General features: G+C 42.1%; 1 long non-coding RNA gene across 2 annotated transcripts in view; it reads right to left on the reverse strand.

Moving 5' to 3' along the window:
• The window catches only part of LOC137777814 (uncharacterized), a 111,699-nt gene that overhangs the window by 73,933 nt on the left and 15,799 nt on the right, over positions 1-21,967 (reverse strand). For both annotated transcript variants that reach the window (XR_011076633.1, XR_011076635.1), the window contains exons 2-3: positions 5,238-5,382; positions 4,120-4,285 (exon numbers count right to left, since the gene is read on the reverse strand). This is a non-coding gene — a long non-coding RNA (uncharacterized lncRNA). The remainder of the gene's footprint in view (positions 1-4,119; positions 4,286-5,237; positions 5,383-21,967) is intronic.

The raw sequence follows: 21,967 nt of genomic DNA on the forward strand, positions 1-21,967 counted from the left end.
AGAGTGGATGGCAAGTCCCCTGCGCTCCTAGGTTCTCCGGAGCACTGAGCAGCATTCTATTTTGCTGTTCAGCTCTCTCATCTCAAGATATGAGCATAGGAGGACACCTACCCCTACTGCTTCCAACTGCATTCTTCTCCCCAAACTGCTCTCCTCCACCCCTGGATGGATTATTCAGTGGTGGCCTTGGTTTTCTCTGTGTGTGTGTCTGTGTGTGTGTGTGTGTGAGACCTGTGGGGTGCCTGTCCTACACATTTGCGTTGTGTTTCCAGTCTATTCTCACCCACTGTAAGTCCTAGTTTGAACTTAGACACTAAGTATCAAAGCAAGTCTTTTTTCTCACATCTTTATTACATTGGTCCCTTTTCAGCTGGCTCCCAAATGTGAGAAGACTGGCTTCATGATGAAGGGCAAGAACAGTAAATAAAATAACACTTCCACATCCGTCCACAGATGATTGCTTTATACGTACCACCACATTTACAGTAGAGAAGGAGAGAGAAGACATGTAAGTCATGCAAGTGTTATTGTAAATAATGCATATTATTGATTTATTTGTATATTTATTTTTACACCATATTTTGTTCTCAAAAAGGATATGAGAAGCAACTGGACCCTGTAAACTGTGTTGCATGAGAAGAATGAATAAATACTACGAGGGATGAAAGGAAGGAGCACTCATGCTAAGGTCCAGGAGGACAAGGCTGGGGTCAGGGCAGATGGGGGTGGGAAGTGAAGAGACAGTTTCACACAGAATTTCTGCCACTACCTGGGCTGTTTGACTGACTAGAACTCCCTTAATGAATCCTGAAGTCCTGTGTCTCCATCCAACTGTAGACAGACCTCGGAGATCCAGCAACAGCAATCACAGAATGATGAATATAAAGTTTTCTCCTTCAAAGGGAGCCTCAATACTCAATAAAACTTCACCATAATCCTTGAACTAGAAAACTCCCTCTCTCTCTCCTAAGCCTGACCACACGGTCAGAATTATTTCTGCTACCAAAGAAGGAGGAAGAGGAAGAAGGGGAGCAGTGGGGGGGAACCCCAGCCTCAGACTGATATCACCTGGACTTTTCAACACTAAGCAAGACTCCTGGATCCATATGGTCTTGTCCTCCAGCCCCAATAAAATGGGAACTGACACTTATGCTCATGTCTAGGACCTCCCCTGTAATCTGGTTCACACCCACCGCCATGTCCAGAAATCATTCTATCTACTCTCCGTCCCTTCTTCTTGGTATTTATCCTGCTTGATGTTATTTATGATTCCTGGATCTCTGGTTTGGTGTCTGTCATTGATTTTGGAAAATTCTTGGCCATTATTACTGCAAATATCTCTTTTCTTCCACACTTTCTTTCATCTCTTTCTGGTATTACAATTATATATTTGTTATACCTTTTGAAAGTACCCCACAGTTCTTGAATGCTTTGTTCCATTTTTATTCATTCTTTTTCCCCTTTCCATCTCATTTGGGGACATTCCTATTGACCTATCTTCAAGCTTTTTTTTTTCTCATTAATTTCTAGCATTTCCTTTTGATTGTTTCTTAGGATTTCTATCTCTCTGCTTAATGTTATACATCTGTTCTTACATGTTGTCTAATTTTTCCATTAGAGTCCTTAATATATTAATCATAGTTATTCTAAAATTCCCTGTATGATAATTTCAAAATTTGTTTCACGTCTGAGTCTGGTTCTGATGCTTGTTTTGTCTCTTTAGTCTGCTTTTTCTTGCATTTTATCATGCCTTCTGCTTTTGTTGCTGTTGTTGTGAAAAGCCAGATAGAAACTGAGATGAACAGTCCTCTGTTGTGAGGTTTTATGTTAATCTGGATAAGAGTTGGGCTGCATTTAATGTATTTTTAGTTGTAGGTGCCAGAGTCTTCAAATTACCTATGCATCTTGTTTTCATCTCCTGTGTTGTTTGGGGGCTTCTGTAAGAATGCCTCCTTAGCTGAGTCTGCATCTTGCAGCTTTTTCAGCTGTAATCCACTCTTATATTGGAGAATTGTGGATGGGGTGATAATGGGTGGGGAGGGGAATTGTTCTATAATATTATGAATGCATCTCAGCTTTTAATTGGTCCCGTGACCTTCACAAGTGTCTCTCACCCTCTCCCCCCGAGATGAGAAAGGGAAGGAAGAGAGGTCTGGAGTCTGAGAAATGCCGTTCCCCCGGGGCAAATGAGGCTCCAGTGAGGTCTTTTTCCCCAAAGTAGGTCCTTGTTATGGAGAACTCTTCCTCCTCCTGCCAAAGCCCGGAGGGGAGCTTACTCAGCTCTTCACCATGAAAATCTGATAAGTTCCTGGAGGTAAGAGTCACGTAAGTGTGGGAGCCCCCCGCGAGATGGAGGTCCGTGAGCTTCTCACTTCCCAAGTCCACACGCAGGCTCGGCAATTCAGCAAAACAACCGTGGAAGTGTTCCTACCAGTTTATGGGTCCAACAGTTTCTGTTCCAGGTAAGTAGATCTTGGCTGTGACTCTGGATTCAACCATCTCTACAGACTTGGGGCAGGGGGCGGCGGGGGGCGGGGGGGTCTGCCCTGAGATCTCAATTCCTGTTGGATCCAAGAAAGTCATTGCTTTCTAATTCGTTTCATTTTTTCTTATTGTAAGGGTAGGAGTGACAACTTCTAAGCTCTCCATATGTCAGAACTGCAGCAGGAAATCTTTTTTAAATTTCAATATATTGTTCTCGATTGGCTACTTTGCAATAAAACTTAAATGTTCTCAAGTCTCTTTCAACTCAAAATAAAATGACACACAACCCCTTCATCTCCTAACCTCCCCAATTACTTCATTCTTTTCTCCCCTTTTCTATCAAATCTCTTGAAATAATTGTCAAAAATTCCTGTCGCCACCTCTCTTCACTCACACCTCAGCCCTCTGTACACCCATTTCTGCTCTCATTATCCCGTCAAACTTGCCAAGAGCTGCCTTGTTGATAACTCAGAGGACCATGTTTTTTAATCTCTCAGGAGATTTGAATCATTATTTCTCTCTCATTAAAACGTTTTCTTCCCATAATGTCCATTACCACAATTGCAGTTTTTCCTCTTCCTTTTTCGGTTACCTGCGTCTCATTTTTGAAAGGAATTTCTACTTTTTTCCAGTCCTTTTACCATTGCTATTCTTCTGGGTTCTATCCTAGTCTCTCTTCTCTTCTTATTCTGCCGCCTTTCCTACACAACCCATTCACTCCTATTGCTACAACTGCCATCGATACGACAGTAATTCCTGAATCTCTGCAGCCACTCGAGAATGTTCTCCTGAGTTTCTATTCCACTTCTCCTTGGATAGCTCCTTGGATGCCCCATAAGCACTATAAAGTCATTGTACCCAAATAAATGTCATGTCTGGTGCTTCCTTTTTCAGTAAATGGCACTGCCATGCACTGTCTTGCCAAAAAAGTATACTGTAGCATGACTTACTACAATATACATTACTGTATATTACAGTATTATTTATGTATAATACAGTATACAATTTTATGATAGTGTAATGTGTTACAATTTTATAGTTATAGTATAACATATTTTATATAGATAGATAGAAATGCTCTCTCTTATTCTCTCAACTAACCTAAAACCAAATACCAAACATTGGTTATTAACAGCTCTCAAACCTGTCCACTCTTTCCATCATCAATTCTGTGAACCTACTTCCAGCCTCTGCAACCAACCTGTATTCCTAACTCCAGGGTTGCCTCTCTCCAATCCGTTTGGAAACTTTCACTGTCAACGTGGACTTTTTAAAATGGAAATCTGCATATGTCATTCCCTTGCTTAAATTCTTTAATGCTTCATTCTATTAGCAAAAAGAGCAAACTCCTTAACTTGGCTTACAAAGGCCGATGCAATCTGGCTTCTGCTTAACTAACTCTTTTCGAGGTTCCTGCCTGAGCCCCTTAACCGGTGAGTGAATGGGACCAGCTAAAGATCCATTCACCTGGCAAACTCAGTTTTCTCTTTGGTCAGGGCTTAGCCTAGCTATCACTTCTAAGAGGAAGTCTTCACCAGCCATCCTTCCAAGTCTGGTTTTGATGCTGCCCTTATGTGTTTTCATAGCATCTGTATTTCCTATATTATGTTATATTTCAATTGACAGTTAACTTACCTTTATTCCCATACAATAGATGTGTAACTTGGCTGGTCACATGCGTTTCAGCTTTTGTCAGTGTGCCTTCCTGTTATGCAAAGGCTTGAAAGCTAAAATCTCCACTTCTCACACTTCCTTGTGGCCAGGTTTTTTGGATACGTTTAGGTTCCCCAGTTGGATGTACCTGCATAGGGACCACAGTTCAGAACAGTGGGAAGGTGAGTGCTGGGACATGAGGCGCCCACTGTGGGCATCACCAGCTGCATAGCTGGCTCTGGAGCCACACCTGGGACTCAGGTAAGGTTGTATCATCCTGGAGGCCACCGGAGCAGTTGCACAACCCCCCCCCCCACCCCGATCCCTGCTTGTGGCAGAGGCAGAGGCTCCACTGGCAAGGCAGTCTGGGGAATTTTTCTAGTAGTAAAATTTTCTGGAGGCTCAGTCTGGAGCCTTCATCATCTCAACTATTTTACAAGCATCTAATTTATGTATTCAATCTGTTTCTGCCTGAACCTCTAAGCGGTATATATTATCCATCCCAGAGGTCTTCAAACATCTTCATCCTGTTCATCTCATAAGAAGCTCTCAATACAGAGTTGTTGACTGATGGGTAGACATACATCAAAGATGCTATTACCCTTCTCTGGATCATTTCTGGAGAATTTTTTTGATATTTCAATAAAGTAACAAAGAATACCAGAATACATGTGACGATCACATCTAATGATAGCCAGAATAATTACTCTCATCACCTAAATAAAACTCATAGTAGTAAAAGAATACATAGTCTTATTCTACAGGAGATCATTAGAAGCCGTGTGTTCATGAAGTTACTGTGGCACATTGGTTATTTTGGAAACACATCTTAATAGCTCGGCATGAATTCATTTCTATCAAAAGTTAAAGCGCCACATTTTCTGCTGTGTATGCACTGGAACATTTTAACTATTTGAATAAAAATGTTATTCAGTTTATTCGAGTTTGAAAAAAGCAGTAAGCTATCTGTATCATTTTTTTCTTGTTGATCTAAATGTCTAAACCTATGAGAGACGGTAAACAAACCTGCACCAGGACAGGCATTAAATTCCTGTATTGCGAGCAAAGGAAAGAGTATAAGAAAATATCAGTCCACATACTTCTGGGAGCAAAGTGTTTACGCAAACCATCCGGACAAGCGGTCTTCCATCTGAGTTCCGTTCCAGACAAGTCTCGCCTCAGGTTCTCAGGCCAGGCAACGGCTGCTCAGTGACATGGCTGTGTGGCCACAGGTTAACTGTATTTCTGTAAGAAGAATATTTGAGCAACAGATGAAGCCACCCAGGGAAACTCTGAGATAAGGTTAATTAGAAATATTGAAGTAAGGCAAGTGTTCTTTGATGGCAAGTTTGGGCAAAGGCGGAGAAGGGAAGCTTCTGTGTGGCAAGGATAATTGAAGGCTGAGGCCGAGTTTGGGAACAGGTGTGTCTCAGAGCAGCATTCACTGCAGTAGACTGCTTAGGAACTTTTTTTTTTTTTTTAATTTTAAAGTCCAGACACAAGCTTTTGCTAGATAGAAACTTTTTCAAATGTGACAGGATCAGAAGTCCTGGAAAAATATCCAGTGGTTAAAATTGGTTCCCAGCTCAATGGGTTTAAAATGTTCATCGCTCTTCCCCATGACGCACTCTCCCTTCCTCCAGTAATGCAAACTGGATGCCCCCCAGGTCACTTGTATTAGTTAATAGAGGCTACACGGTTCTAATAAACAGACTCAAAATGCAAACGGCTCAAACACGATAGAATTTTATTTTCCCATTATCTAACCCCCATAGGCTGCTGACCCTGGTGGGCAGCTGGTTCTCTTCCAGGTATTCAGGTCACCCCCACATACAGATCTCCCTCGACTGATGGGCTTATGTCACAATGAGCCCGTCGTAAGTTGAAGATATCCTAAGGCGAAATGCATTTAATACACCTGACCTACCAAACATCACAGCTTAGCCTCACTTACCTTCAACGTGCTCAGAGCACTAACCTTAGCCTACAGTTGGGCAAAATCATCTAACACAAAGGCTATTTTATAATACAGTGTTGAGTATCTCATGCAATTTATTGACTACTATACTGACAGTGAAAAGCAGAGTGGTAGCCTTGGTACACATCCGTCGTTCACCCTTGTGACTGCAGGGCTTCCCAGCATCACGAGAGAGGATTGTACCATGTACCACTAGTCTGGGAAAAGATCAAAATTCAAAATTCAAAGGACAGTTTCTACTAAATGCATATCGCTTTCACACCATTGTAAGGTTAAAAAATTGTAAAGTCAAAACACTGTAAGTTGGGGACATCCATCTGAAATGGCTATTGGTCCTCTGCATCCAGCTAGCAGAAGGGAAAGGAAAACATCAGGGGGGTCTTCTGATCTCTCCTAAGTGCCCCCAGAATGGATATTCTTTGATATCCTAGGCAAAAACAGGTGTCATCGTTCATGTCCTCCAGAGTATTTTTTTAAAATAAGACGCCCTTTTGAAGAGAAAATGTCATTACTTTCCAACATTTTCAGAAAAGAAAACCGAATAACAACAATTTAAATTGACATATACACACTGCTATATTTAAAATAGATAACCAACAAGGACCTACTGGATAGCACAGGGAACTCTGCTCAATATTCTGTAACAATCTAATTGGGAAATGAATTTGAAAAAGAATAGATACATGTATATGTATAACTGAATCACTTTGTTGTACACCTGAAACTAACACAACATTGTTAATCAACTATACTCCAATATGAAATAAAAAGTTAGAAAACAAAATAAAATAAAATCTTCACATGGACACACTAGTTTTCTTAATCAGTAAGCAAAGACCTATGGGTTATTTCACACTTTCACAGTCATTCAAGCTAGGACAAGCCTGCTGTAGCATTTCTTTTATTTATGAAAGTAAAAAATTACTTTCATTTATACTCATGCACCTGCACACAGTTCCCTTATTTGTAATCTCTTCCATTAGTTGGGTATAGTTGTTACAACTGATGAGTAACATTGATACATTATTATTAAACAAAGTCCAGAGTCTACACTAGGGTTCACTCTTTGTGCCGTATGTTCTATGGGTTTTGACAACTGCATAATATCAGGTATCTGCCATTACCGGATCATACAGAATAACTTCACTGTGCTAAAAATACCCTGTGCTCTATCTATATACCCCTCCCACCCCCATTCCCCAAACCCTGGCAACCACTGAACTTTTTACTGTTTCCATAGCTTTGTCCTTTCCAGAGTGTCATATAGTTGCAATCGTACACTATAGCTTTTTCAGACTGGCTTCTTTCACTAAGAAATTTGCATTTAAGTTTCTTTTGAGTCTTCTCCTGCCTTGATAGCTTCTTTTCATTGCTGAATTATATTCCATTATATGGATGTACCACACTTTGTTCATCCATTTACCTACTGAAGGGCATATCAGTTACTTTCAGCTTTGAACAATTATTAATAAAACCACAATAAACATTTAAGTGCAGGTGTTTTGTGTGGACAGAAGTTCTTGACTCATTTGAGTCAATAGCTGACTCACATAGTAAGAGTGCCCTTCCTTTTGTAAGAAATCAGCAAACGGCCTTCCAAAGTCACTGCCCCACTTTGCATTCCCTGTGGCAACAAATAAGACTTCCTGTTGTTCCACATCTTCACCAGCCTTGGCTTGTCAGGGTTTTTTGGCTTCTAGCCATTCTAATAGACATGTACTGGCATCTCATTGTTTCAATTTGCAATTTTCTAAGGACATGTGAAGTTGAGCATCTTTTTGTATGTTCATTTGACATCTCTCTGTCTTCTCTGGTGAAGAATCTATTGAGATTTTTGCCCGTTTTTTTAACTGGGTTGTTTGTTTTCTTAATGTTGAGTTTTAAGGGTTCTTTGCATATTTTGGATACAAGTCATTTACCAATATGTGTTTTCAAATATTTTCTCTTGGTCTGTGACTTGTCTCTTCATTCCCTTAACAGTGTTTTTCTCAGAGCAGAAGTTTTTAATTTTAATGAAATTCAACTTATCAACTTTTTCTTTCATCGATCATGTTTTTGGTGTCATATCCAAAAAATCATCACCAAACCCAAGGCCACTGAGATTTTTTTCTATGCTGTTTTCCAGAGGTTTTTATAGTTTTGCATTTTACATTTAGGTCTATCCATTTTCAGCTCCTACAGTATTTTGATATTGAAGTTTGTTTAGTATAGTGATTATCAACTGGTGTCAGGGTCCCTCAGGGGATATTTTGTGAAATTTTGGTTGTTATATCCATTGACATCTAGTAAGTAGAGGATAGGAATCCTGCTAAACATCCTGCAATGCACAGAGCAGCCTATCACAAAAAAGGATTGTCTGACCCAAATATCAATAATCCCCAGTAGAGGAACCTAGGTCTAGCACATGTCACGTGGTATTGTTTTGTGTGAAAACTAAAATATAACTTATCAAAAAAATTGTGAGATACACTGAAAACCATGGTTGGTGAGAAATTTATAGCACAAAATGCATACATTTAAAATATAAAGTTCTAAAATCAATAATCTAAGCTTTCACTTTAGGAATTTATAGAAAAAAGGGAAATGTAAGCCTAAAGCATACAGAAAAAAGAAAACAATAAAAATAGAACAGAAATCAATGAAATTAGAAAACAGGAAAACCAGAGAGATAGGTAAAACCAAAGCTGTCTCTTTAAAAAGATTAATAAAATTGATAAACCTATAACAAGGCTAATCTCACCACAAAGGAGGGGGGGCACAATTGAATATCAGAAATGAATGTGGTTTCATCATTACTGACCCCATGAATGCTCAAGGATAATAAAGAAATACTATGGTACATGACTCTTTTTGAACTATGGTTTTCTCAGGGTATATGCCCAGTAGTGGGATTGCTGGGTCGCATGGTAGTTCTATTTTTAGTTTTTTAAGGAACCTCCATACTGTTCTCCATAGTGGCTATATCAATTTGCATTCCCACCAACCGTGCAAGAGGGTTCCCTTTTCTCCACACCCTCTCCAGCATTTATTGTTTGTGGATTTTTTGATGACGGCCATTCTGACCGGTATGAGGTGATACCTCATTACACTACCAAATGTAAAATAGATAGCTAGTGGGAAGCAGCCGCATAGCACAGGGAGATCAGCTCCGTGCTTTGTGACCACCTACAGGGGTGGGATAGGGAGGGTGGGAGGGAGATGCAAGAGGGAAGGGATATGGGAATATATGTATACGTGTAGCTGATTCACTTTGTTATAAAGCAGAAACTAACACAACATTGTAAAGCAATTATACTCCAATAAAGGACCAGTAGGTCCTTTACCAATAAAGATGTAAAAAACATAATGATACAATTTTAAAAAATGGTAAAAGTGAGGAAAAAAAAAGAAATACTATGAAGACCTCTATGTCCAGCAATGTGATGACTTCCTTGAAAGATACAAGCTACCAAGACTCCCACAAGGAGAAATAAGATAATCTGAATAGGCCTGTATCTGTTCAGGAAGTGGAATCATGAATAACCTTCCAACAAAGAAAACGTCAGGCTCAGATGCCTTCACTGGTGCACCCTACAAACTTAGGGAAGAAATACCAGCTCTCAATTCCATATAGGCCATTACAGAGTATTGAGAAGAGTTCCCTGTGCTATGCAGTAGGTCCTTATTAGTTATCTATTTTATATATAGTAGTGTGTATATGTCAATCCCATGGGAAAACAATCTAAAAAAGAGTGGATATAGGTATACGCATAACTGATTCACTTTGCTGTACACCTAAAACTAACACAACATTGTAAATCACCTATACCCCAATAAAAAATTTTTTTAAATGCTACATACTGTATGATTCCAATTATGTGATATCTTGGAAAAGGCAGAGACTGTATAAAGATCAGGGATTGCCTGAGGTTCATGGGGAGGAGAAGGAGGATGAAATAGGGGTAGCACAGGGGACTGTTTTGGGGGTGTACTGTTCTGTGGGACACTGTTATTTTAGACATAGACCCTATGCATTTGTCAAAACCCACTGAACTTTGCAGCACACAGAGTGAAACTTAACGAATGCATGCATATTTTTAAAAACTTTTGTAACAAATTGGTTGAGTCATAGAATGGAAGGCAGAATTTGACAACAATTTGTATTCTAAATATATGAAACAATCTCACTAAAGGGATGGGGAGAAAAGGTGATGACCTAAGTAACTTCGAAAATGAGAAGAGTCTGCAAAATTAAAGACAAAAGAAATTGTCCACAAGACCTGCACTCCAGTTGATAAAGTTGTATCCCTCAGGAGTAAGTTTAAGAATTCTGATACTGCTATACATGAACACTGGAATGAAAAAAATTATGTAAATGACTGGTGGATGGTATGAGCCCCTTTTCTCACTGTTGGAGGGAGAGGTCACAGATAAGCAAGGGGGGAGCCTAGAATGACCCACATGGAAATAGACTAGAGCTTACTCTAATCACAAATAGTTATATAGAGAATTATTTATAAATACGTGTACCAGGGGTTAGTATGTGCACATATATTTCCTTGCTCTGTCAGCTGAGATGGTTCATTGACAGTGGCACCCCAGTATTAATGAGCACACCCAGTGCCCCATCCTTGGTTTCTAACACCATTATCCAATAAAAGGAAACAGGGTTCCCTGGAGAAATGGCTGATTCCTGAACTGAGGTTAGAAATATTCCAGTGAGCTTCTAACAGTTTGAGGTTTCAAAAAGTAAGAAAGTGTTCAAAGAGAGAGAGAGAGAGAGAGAGGAGGAGAGGAGAGGGGAGGGAAGGGGAGGGGAAGGGAGGGGAGGAAAGAAAAGGGAAGGGCAGGGACTGGAAACTTAGTTTCCCTTGGAGGCAGACAGACTTTTGTTAAGGAGACTAGAATATGGGGGTTACATTTAAACGGTTACTTTTCTCCTCCCCTTGTCACAAAACACAGAGGCATTTTTCTCCTGTCTTCACCCTGCGAACCTGGTGGGTTTCCCTCCTCCCTGTGTCAAAGGCTAGAGTGGATTTGAGTTGGATGGTTTTTTTCCCAGTTTGGTTGCCCCTAGTGAAGGCCAGTTGGTTGGGATTTGTTGAAATCGTTTCGTTGGAGGTCAGGCCTTGTTAAGAAGAACGGAAAGCTCTTGGCACCTTTCAAAGTGACTACCCCACCCCTACTCCTCACCAAGAGCAGAGGGGGTTCGTCCTTAATCCTCATCGGAACCCCGTAGGGCTCTTGGCGATACAACACCCAGACGTGTGATGTCTCCCCCGCAAGACTGGGTGGGCCCCCTGGGCTTTTTAAGTCTCAGGTCTGTCCACAATGAGACTACAGCAATTCACCAGTTACGGCTTAAGTTTGCATACCCTGGGTCTGGCTGCAGCAGTGGGTTTCTGCTCCAGTAAGTTACGATTCGCTATCATCACCTGTCTCTCCCACGTTGGGGATGGTGGTCTGCCTTGTGTTCTCAATTCTGTGGTGGATCTCAGAAGAGCTGACGATTTTCAGTTCATATTTTTTTTTAAGGTTGTGAGAACAGCAATGACTTCCAAGCTCCTTACATATCGTGCCCAAAATGAATGATTTATTTCTCCCTTTCTTTTTTACCTGCATGTTGTTCATATAATATCAAGAAAATAAATATTTGAAAAGGCTGGTTAGAAATATATCATTGCTTACCCAGATTACTAATTCCTCAATATTACGAAAGCCTCAGAGGCTTATGTCATGTAAAAATATGTATCATTAATTTTTCATGGTTAAAATTCTCTGTTGACCTCTGTGAATATTTTCCTGGCATTAAACACTGACAGAAATAATCATATATGCCTTGGGTATTTAGTTAACTGCCCAATACACAGTTTGGGGTCTTTAAAAAATTTATATTCATGTTGCAAATCATTCCTCTTTTTTGGTTATGGGCCCCCACATCTCTTGTGTCCCCTGATGCAGAAGTTTTGTTGTGGTCTTTCCTGTGCTTTGTGGTAAGGTGATATTACCTATCCACAAAACAAAGCCTGGACATGTGCAAACTGAAACTACATCGGCTTTTTATTACCCTAAAAATTTTAAACTTACTCTCCGACTTTTTGCATACTATAATCCAGGGTTTTCTACTTTTTAAGCAACATAACTGCTTCTCAAGATTCTTTCTTCTAGTGAGTATCTATTTGGGTACTTGAATTCTCAAGGTGTTCTAAGATAAATTTTTTCGAGGCTAAACATCATGTCATTGTTCCTGGAAACATACATAAATTCTCCAAGCTCCACTTTGCTATTGAGGTCTCAAGTAAGAAGGTGAAAGCCTCCTAGCTGAGATATCATTATGGCTTTTTGTCCTCTTTCCAAATGTGGTTATAGGGTAGAGCTAAAACCACCTTGTTGTATAGTAACCGCAGACTTTGTGCCACTCAAACATATAAAATGTACTTGTGTTATTATTAAAAATGCAGATTAGTTAGTAAGAAGGAAGTCTTTTCGGAAATCACTGAAGCTGACAGTCGTTCTCAGTTTGCAGCCTCATGTTTCCACATCAGCTACAGCGAACAGGTAACAGACCAGAGAGGAGAATACCATAGCTACGCGAAACCAACCTCCTCAGCCCAAACCACACGGCCTCTGTCGAGAAACACTTGCTCCAGAGCCTTTGCAAAAGGACCGCTCTTCTCAACTCCCAAAGAAGGGAGTAAGTCCAGCAGGTCTTGAGAACCAGCAGGGGGAGTTAGTCGCGAAGCTTCCTGGGCCCTGGGAATCTGGCCAGTTCCCAGGGATCAGCGAACATTCTGAGACTTATGATTAGAAATACGAGCATTTAACTTAATAGCCAGAGCTGCACATTTGCACGTAAGCTGATGATTATCAGCTTGCGGCTTGGCGAAAAAGCAGGATTCCTTGGGGCGACACTTTGAAGTCTCACTCGTGGCGTGGACGCACCGCCCGGGACCTTCCCAATTGGGATTCCAGATTGCTGTTCCAGGGACTTCTCAGCATTGCTTGGATCTGGATGAAGTTCTCCTAAATTGGTGATGTATGCGCTATCTCTTTATATGTTGCTTGTTCTCCCAACCTGGTGATGAATTTTCTCTCAAACTCGTAACATACGTGGCAGGGCAAGTGCTCCCAAATTGATGATGTATGTGTATATATATATGTAGCTTGTCCTTATACTGTAACCTACTACTATTATAATAAATTTCCTTACTTCTTGCAAGAAAAAAAAAAAAAGGACCGCTCTTCTTGGTGCTTCCACCTGTGGCTTTTCAACAAAGAACTTAGGCCTTTAGGGAGGGGGAAGGGCACATGTAAGCAGCCTTGTGGTTCATTCGTTTATGCGTTCATCACTCCTCTGAGTCTTGCTATGCCCCAGGCTGTTTTATACAGCGACGGATAGATAGAAAATACCGTGTTTGCCGAGGAGCAGCTCAGAGACTGGCATATGCACAAAAGCAAACACTTAGGAAAAAGGGGCTATCATGGAGGTGAACCCAAGGGGCTATGGGAGAATGCAGTGGAAGCACCTGACCTCGCCATTAGTGAGGGGAAAAACAGTCTTCACCTAAGAGACAGCATCTCAAACGATTGATGATGTAATATCCAGATAACGAAGAGGATGGCATTTCAGGCAAAGGGAGACACATGAGCAAAGGCTGGAAGATTACACATAGTTTGGGATGGCTTGAGCATGATCGGGGTACAGGGAAGTGTGTGTATTTAAGATAAAAGACATTTGAACATACTTATATATGTATGTGGGAAGTAGCAAAGGACAGGGGTCAGCAAAGAGGGAAGAATCCACTGGAACGGATGAAGGCTTTTAGCAAATTGGGAGCAGATGTATTTAACATAGGCTTAAAGTTAAGGCAGTGAACAGATGTACAAGGATTTTGTCAGCTTCCACTAAGAAATATTTTGCTGGGTTTTCAGCTAGTGATAAAAACAAAGATCTTCAGTCAAATAAGATTAGTAGAAAAGTAAAATTTTATCATGCACAGCGTTAAATATCTGCAGAATAATGGACCACATGGTACATCTGTGGCAAATCCAATGGATAGTTTAGTGCCTTCAACCATCAGTGCCTTGAATTCTAGCATCAAAGAAAGTAGGCTGTGTACATTATATAGGGTTGATGGTTGGCAAGGAACAAACAGTAGGAAACTGTGGAAAAGTGATGAGAAAATCAACAATGTTACTCTGGCAATGAGTACAGGGCTCATCTACAATCCAGAGGAGGAGGAGGAGAGGAAAATGAAATCTGGACAGGGGTTACCTGGCTGGGGTACACGGAACTGAAATGGGGAAGACTGAGACACAGACGTGCAGAGTAGGAAAGTGAAAAGATGAAGTCAGAGAAGAGATTGTGGAAATTCAGAATGGGAATATGGAGTGGTTCCAAAAGACCCCAAAGGTGATGACATTTAAGGTGCTTTCCCAAAGGAGTTTCCCCCAAATTACTCACAACTTGACAACTTGATGTCAGAGAAAATATGACGATGTTAAGGCACTAAATGCAAAAAAAAAAGGCTAACAAAGCCTTCACACTTTGTTCTCAACATGCAGATTCCTGGTTCTCCAGTTAAAATAGTTCCTCTCCACAAGGTCTTCTATGCCCTTCACAAACGCTGGCCTCCTGAGTCTTCAAAACACAGATCAAAACAAAAAAAATGTCCATCAACAGAGGAATGAATAAAGAAGATGTGGTACATATATACAATGGAATATTACTCAGCCATAAAAAAGAACAAAATAATACCATTTGCAGCAACACGGATGGACCTGGAGACGATCATACTAAGTGAAGTAAGTCAGACAGAGAAAGACAAATATCATATGATATCACTCATATGTGGAATCTAATTTTTAAAATATGATACAAATGAACTTATTTACAAAACAGAAACACATTCACAGATTTCAAAAACAAATGTATGGTTACCAAAGGGGAAACGCCAGGGGAGGGATAAATTAGGAGCTTGGGATTAACATACACACACTACTATATATAAAATCGATAGCCAACAAGGACCTACTATACAGCACAGGGAACTCTACTCAGTATTCTGTAATAAATATGGGTAAAGAATATGAAGAAGAATGAATATATATATATATATATATGTATAACTGAATCACTTTTCTGTACACCTGAAAGTAACACAATATTGTAAATCAACTCTACTCCAATAAATTCTTTTTAAAAAGAGTACAATACTAGTGTGTGCCTGCCTGTTTTGTCTCCTATCAATGTGATGTTCAAACTCTCTCCCCTTAATACTCAGCCTCTAACCTGCTTTAACACCAGAAGTAAATGTTATCTCTACCTAGAAATCTTTCCTAAACCCACAGTTCCACCCCAGCTGAATTATTCCCATCTCCTCTTGCTACTTGGCACCCTATGCATACCTCTAGCAGCCTGTGTGCCACATAACACTCATTTATGACCACGTTTCCGTGCAAGGGTCTCTCCCACGGAATGCAAGGACCTTGAGAAAGTGAGCAAAATCTTACCTCTGTATCCCTAGTACATGGCACTTACTTGGTAAATATTTGCTGAACTGAACTAGATGATATACCCCAATGCTCTTTTACATTTGTGGGTTTCCATCTTTTCCCCTAAAAATAATAATAATGCTAGCTAATGTGTGTTGACCAATTACACGCCAAACACACTATATTCAGTGTATCACTTAATGCAGTAATCCTGTAAGTTACACATCATTATTCCCACATTATTGATGAAGAAAACAAGTTGTTTATATCATATTTATAGCATTAAATTCCTTGTATGTAATCACAGGGGTTGCTACTCTAGAGACATTTGTGTGTATTCACTGCCCATGGGTCTATTATCTGAGGGGGACCACTCATCACCAGTAACCATAGCTCCCAAGAAGACAGTGACTGTTTCCTGGGGAGGGGAGGGGTGAGATGTACCCTCAAGGAAATACATAAACATTTCAGTAAAAGGATGTGGAATTTAGTAAATGCCATCCAGATGGTTTTGAAAGCTCTTGACCGTGGGGGTGAAGTCTTGCCCACCTCCTCACTGAGAATCACTGCTCATGTTTAGACTCGTGTCACCAATGCTGTAAATATGAAGGGTAGAAAAAGCCTAGCCCATTACGTGAATGTCAAGAGGAACTTTGGTGATTGGTGTTGGTAGAACAGAAGCCTTAGCTCTCTGACTGGAAAATGTGTCACCCTCTCTTCCTATTTCCTGAGTTGGGGAACATTAGAAAATGGGCCTGAGAAGCCACTGTTTGGTGGATTTACCCCCTGAAGAAGGAGGTGGGTGGATGCAGGTAAGGCTGGGCCCACAGATACAAAGGCAGACATGTGCATTGCACACAGAACTCATAACTGCCACTTTCCATTCTGAAGGGCAGAATAAGGAAGGTAAGATGGAGACCCCAACTCTCAACCTTAAGTCACTCGGCCATCACTCAACAGAGAAGACCACGCAACAGTCCTGGTGTGTTGCTGCTTCCTTTTCTGTGAAGGCTTTCCAGTGAAGCTCTAAAATGACACTGATGATAAGAAAAGATTCATTGAAGAAAACAAAATCTATTTGAGAAAAACAATTCCAGATTTCTAAGTGAAGTAGAGTCAAAGTGCCATATTGAACACCGTTTGCCCCTCTTCCCCTAAAATACTAGTAAGTGTTGATAAAGGACACACACACACACACACACACGACAAACAATAGTCAAGCACTGAAAATGTTCACATCTCTGTCTTGGAAACATGACGGAATAGACGTCTCCCATGTTCAAAGAGCTAACACTTGACTTGAACTGCCCACCCGTGACTTCCAAGGTCTAGAGAAGCTTTCACAGCTAACTCATCCTTCCTCCGGCCCCACAAAACCCATCACAGGCACAGTGTTTATTTTTTGCCGTCACAGCACTATCTTCTCCAATTAAGAAATAGGTGCTGTTTTTATTATCTTTTTTCAGGCTCTCTGTGCATGAGAGCTTGATTATGCTAATCAACGTTCCAGAACTTCCAGACAAGCAAGTGCCCTCCATTAAAATGTACGAGTGCTGCAGACAACTGAATGGGGTTAACCTGGCATGTTGTTTTGCTGTGTGTGTGTGTGTGTGTGTGTGTGCGTGCACGTGCACGCAGGCACGCAGGGGAAGCCAGGAGCTCTGCGGTCAGGGCAGAAAGAGAAAACTACTTTAACATGACTTCCCCATCTTGAAGATCTGGCTCCTGGATGTCCCTGCTGTAGCTTCCTCAGATTGTTTCACTTTTCCTGCCCCTTGTTTTCATTTCTCTTACCTCCTGCCTTCCCTGGCTCTTTCAGGAAACCCCGACGAGCACACGGGCATAAGTGACCACAGCATAAAAATGTCAGGTGATTACTTGGTGCTGAACAAACAGCTGCCTGATGCAGAAGCAGACACCTTCACCGAGCGTGTCTGTTCCATTCTAGCCTCGGGCAAATCCGTCTCGCTCGCTCTTTTTATTTCATGCATATTGCTTCTAGGTCTGTTTTGTGGAGACATCCGCTGCATCTCCCCACGGAGCAGGCAAGGGCAAGCGGATGTGCAATTTCACTAGTCCAGCAGCACAGCGCGATGCAGTCAGTGAAAACACATACCCTGCCTTGGAGGTCTGGGCTTTCTCCAGGCAGCGTGCCCTAATTTGCCCTAATGTCCTGTCTTCTGAGCATGCCCAGTGACCGGCACACGATGGGGTCCCAGGGGCCGGGTGGGGGGCTCCGGCTGAGCTAGCAGAAGCAGAGCCGCTGCGAACCCCTCATTAAGAAACATGACATGCAACATTGACCTCGTGAGGATGCAGGCGATGGAAGTGATGCAGCATCAGAGAGCATTTGCCCTCGGCTCCAGCATTTAGTCCATTCGGAAGTCGCCGTTTTCCCTTTTTCTGATCCAACGTTCCTTTCAAAAGCCCCTCTGACACCGGTCCGTGAGAGCAGCTGTGATTGTCTAAGTAACAGGTCCCAGAGACTTTGGTCCTCCTGGTGGTCCTGGGAAGCTCTGGGACGCGGCAATAGTGTCCGGAGGGGACACTCAGCTGCCCTGTGAGACCCGGTTCCTCCTCCTGCCATAGTCAACCTTCACGTGAGGTGCCCACTCTTGTCTCAGCGAATAGAAACTCAGAGGTGCCGGTGGAGATAGCAGTTGCGCCACGTGGGACTTGAGTGTATCCATCTCTCCAAATACTCCTCACTAATTAACTAGCCCGGAGCCAGTCCTGTGGTAACAAAGTCTGATGAACTGCCAGGAAGACAAGAACCGGGCTTCTGGTCTTAATTTTCTCCTCTGGAAACATTTGCAGTGACGTTATCTTACTGAGGAGTTATTCTAGTACATATAAGGATATTTTCTCCATCCCAATTGTATAAATTAGCTCCAGATTTCAGGTTGAATAGGCTTTTCTTGATATGGTAGAATTGACAGGGTTGGTGACCTATGTCTGGCAACTTGCAAAGCAGGCAGACATCCTACTCCCTGTGAAAACGGGCTGTAAATTCTCTGTTTTCGTTTTACATAGTGATTTTCCCTTACATCATCATGCTTAAGTCCAGGCCCTGGAATCGTGGCGCCTCTCGCAGCTCCGTGGGCGGGGCCGGGGCGCGAGGGAGGGGGCGTGGTCCAGGCGCCGTGGTGCGCATGCGCCGAGGGCCCCTGCGCCTGTTCACTGCTGCCCCAGTCGGTTCGACGGCAACTGTTTACACCTCGGTCTTATATTCTCTTATTGTTCTTGGTTCTTCCACCAAACTGCTCTTTCCTGAGAATTCTACTGCCTTGTTTTATTCTAGAGCCCCAGCATGTGGACACTTCCTGTCACACAATAAGCACTTAATTATTGCTTGATATATGAATGCTTAATAAAAAGCAAGCCTGAATTTACAGAACCACTAAGCCAGCGGGGAACAGTCCTAACGTAGCCCGCATCTGACTAATGAGGAAATGCAGTGGCTTGCCTAATAAATACGTTTCTGGAGCAGCAAAAACTTTCCTGTCCGTCTCCCGTCCATCGAAACCCAATCAATTGGCTTTGCTGTCACGAACATCCAGAATCTGACAATGTCTCATCATACCCTCCACTACCACCCAGCTCTGGGCCATTACCCTTTCTTACATGAATTATTGTTATAGATCTTCTCTGTTCCCACCTTAGATCTCTTACAACCATAAGCCTCAAAACACCCTTTAAAAGTCGTCACATTAAATTAATCCTCGGCTCAAAGCCCCCAAATTCCTCCCCAGCTCCTTCAGAGTAAGAGGTAAAATCCTTACAATGACCTGCATGATCTGGCCCCTCCTCCGCCTCTCTGTCCCCTCTGCTGCCATGTCCCTCCTTCGTTCTGCTCAGCTGTGCTGGCCTCTGCTTTTACTCAGATACACCAAGCATCCTCCTGCCTCTTTATCTTCTGCCTGGACATTCTGCCCAAGATACTGGAATAATCTACTCCATCGCTTCCTCCTGATCTTACTCAAATATCCCCATCCCATAGGTCTTCCCTGTCAACCTTTGAAAATCTCACACACCGGGGCTGCCACTAAAGTGAAGGGCCCCCTGGCAACCTCTTTTGATGGGGTTTCTGGACATGGAGACCACTGGGCTCACCCAAAGTTGGCGTGTCAGCACCGTTTTAACAGCCCAATATCATGCAATCCCGTGAAAGAAACGTTGCCTGACCAGTGACAATAATCTGTTTACCAGGCCACCTCCTAGAATCAGAAGCTGGATACAAGGTCCTGAGATGACCTCGTCAGTGTAGTCCCAGAGGCCATCTGGCTCACCCCATGCAAGAGATAGACAGTCTCCCAAGGGGGAGAAATGGGGACAATGTCTCTTTTCAAATTTGAAATGCCTTAACCCAATGGCACTGCCAGCCATAGCTTGTCCCAGACACTTCAGTGACTTAGGTATTTTAATGAAGTTGCTCTAAAATACAGGCACTACACTTGCCCAGTTCTAAAGGTGGTGTTCTCTTTCTCTCTCTCTCTCTCTCTCACACGCACACACACACACCACGCATACCCCACACTCACACACATATACTCCACACAACATACCACACACACACTCATGCACACCACACTACACGCCACACACTACACACACACCACCACCCCACACACATATGCACACATCACACACGACTCCCTCATAAACAGGTGCACACCACACACTATGTGTGCATATATCCAAACCACCTCCACATATGCACATGCACACAGCACACGCTACACGTCACACACACACATACACACCCCACGTGCTTTTCATCTACAGTGATAGACCCTGAACACAGGCGTGTGGTTGTATTTTTTCTGATGTCCTTCTGTTCTACTGATTGGTCAGTATCCTCCGCAGTCTGATTTCGGAGAATCCATGGCCTGGGCTGTAACCGAGCCTCGCAGCGGAGAATCCAGGCCTTTGCCGTCCCATTGAACATGTGCTTTTAGCTAGGCCTGTCTCTCAGCACCTGTTCCCACAGATCTTGGCCCTTGCTTGGGTCTCAGTTCATCCCCAGCCTCACGCCACCTGCCATGAATACTCAACCTTGATGCAATAAAAACTCTGAACCATTTCAATGCCAACCTCTTTCCTTGAAGCTGGTTAGTTCTTTCTCCCAAATTGTTACATTTAATGATGACCCACAGCTAAAAATACAGCTAAATTAACATCTATTACTACCCTTCAAAGGAACACTAATTAAAGCAAAATATATTTTGGCTATGTGGATAAAATTTAAGTAACTGAGGTTTTATATGTCATGTCTTCTTGAAGAAGTATGTTCCCCTTAATTCTAGAGATTTCTGAGACAGAAGCATATGCTGTATGGTGAAATGCCAGAAATGGGACTGATTAGCAGAGAAATCAACGCACACAAGTGCACCTAAGATTCGTGTGTCCTTATGTCTTCAACTATTATAAAGAAACATTATCCCAGGGGGAAAATAATTCAAGAAAGAACTGGATATATGGAACTGTTATTCCGTGGCAGAAAGTTAATAGACAGGCAGACAGGTGTCTGTCGGCTGTGACAAACAGTGTGAAAGTACTGTGAATTCTTAAGAGTGTTCTTTTTTTTTTATTTTACCAGTCAGAAATTTGTTCTGGAGGGGGAATGGAGGATAGGATATCCCTCACTATCACAGGAAGAATGGACATGAAGGCAGCATCGCGAGTTTCATCTGGCAGTCATAGGAGACTGCACAAGCTTAATGCATTATTCACTAGGAAGTTATGAAATCACAGAGGGAACAGATATGTAAATTCATAGTACAAGATAGTCAGCTTCTTAAATGAAAGCAGATGGAAGACTTTTCGGTTGCGTTAAAAACTCGTGGTGCCAAAATGCAAACCAAGAGAAGATTCTGCGGGAACTTGGCTTGGGAGTGTTTTAGTTTTAATAGTATAATTTAAGACAATATTTGTATGCCACGGGGACAAGAGGGGCCATAGAAAGAGCCGGAGCTAAGCAGAAAGGGAAGCCTGGGTGTGCTTCAGCAATTTCTTTAGACTCTCTAAGCTTCAATCTCCTCCTTTGTAAACTAAGAAAGTGAGACCTACTTTGTAAAATGAGACCCATTGTGAAGGCTTTGGTACATTTAGGAACACAGTGATTGACAAGAAGTGGGCACTCAAAAAAATGTTAGCTGGTTTTCCTGTCTTCTTGGAAAACTTCGGTCAGTGAAACACTCTGAGGGTGTCATTGCAAATGTCAACCTGGGCCTGGGATCTTGTAGGCAGGCTGCTTAGACTCCGATTTACCAGAGGCTGTTGTCGGGAAGGAAAAACTTTTCCTCCACACTCTTGGGTTATTGCTTGGGAGCCTGCAAATTAAACTAAGAAAAGAGATTAACAGGAGAAAAGGCACAC

This window comes from Eschrichtius robustus, chromosome 15 (genome assembly GCF_028021215.1).
Source record: "Eschrichtius robustus isolate mEscRob2 chromosome 15, mEscRob2.pri, whole genome shotgun sequence".
Classification (NCBI taxonomy): Eukaryota; Metazoa; Chordata; class Mammalia; order Artiodactyla; family Eschrichtiidae; genus Eschrichtius; species Eschrichtius robustus.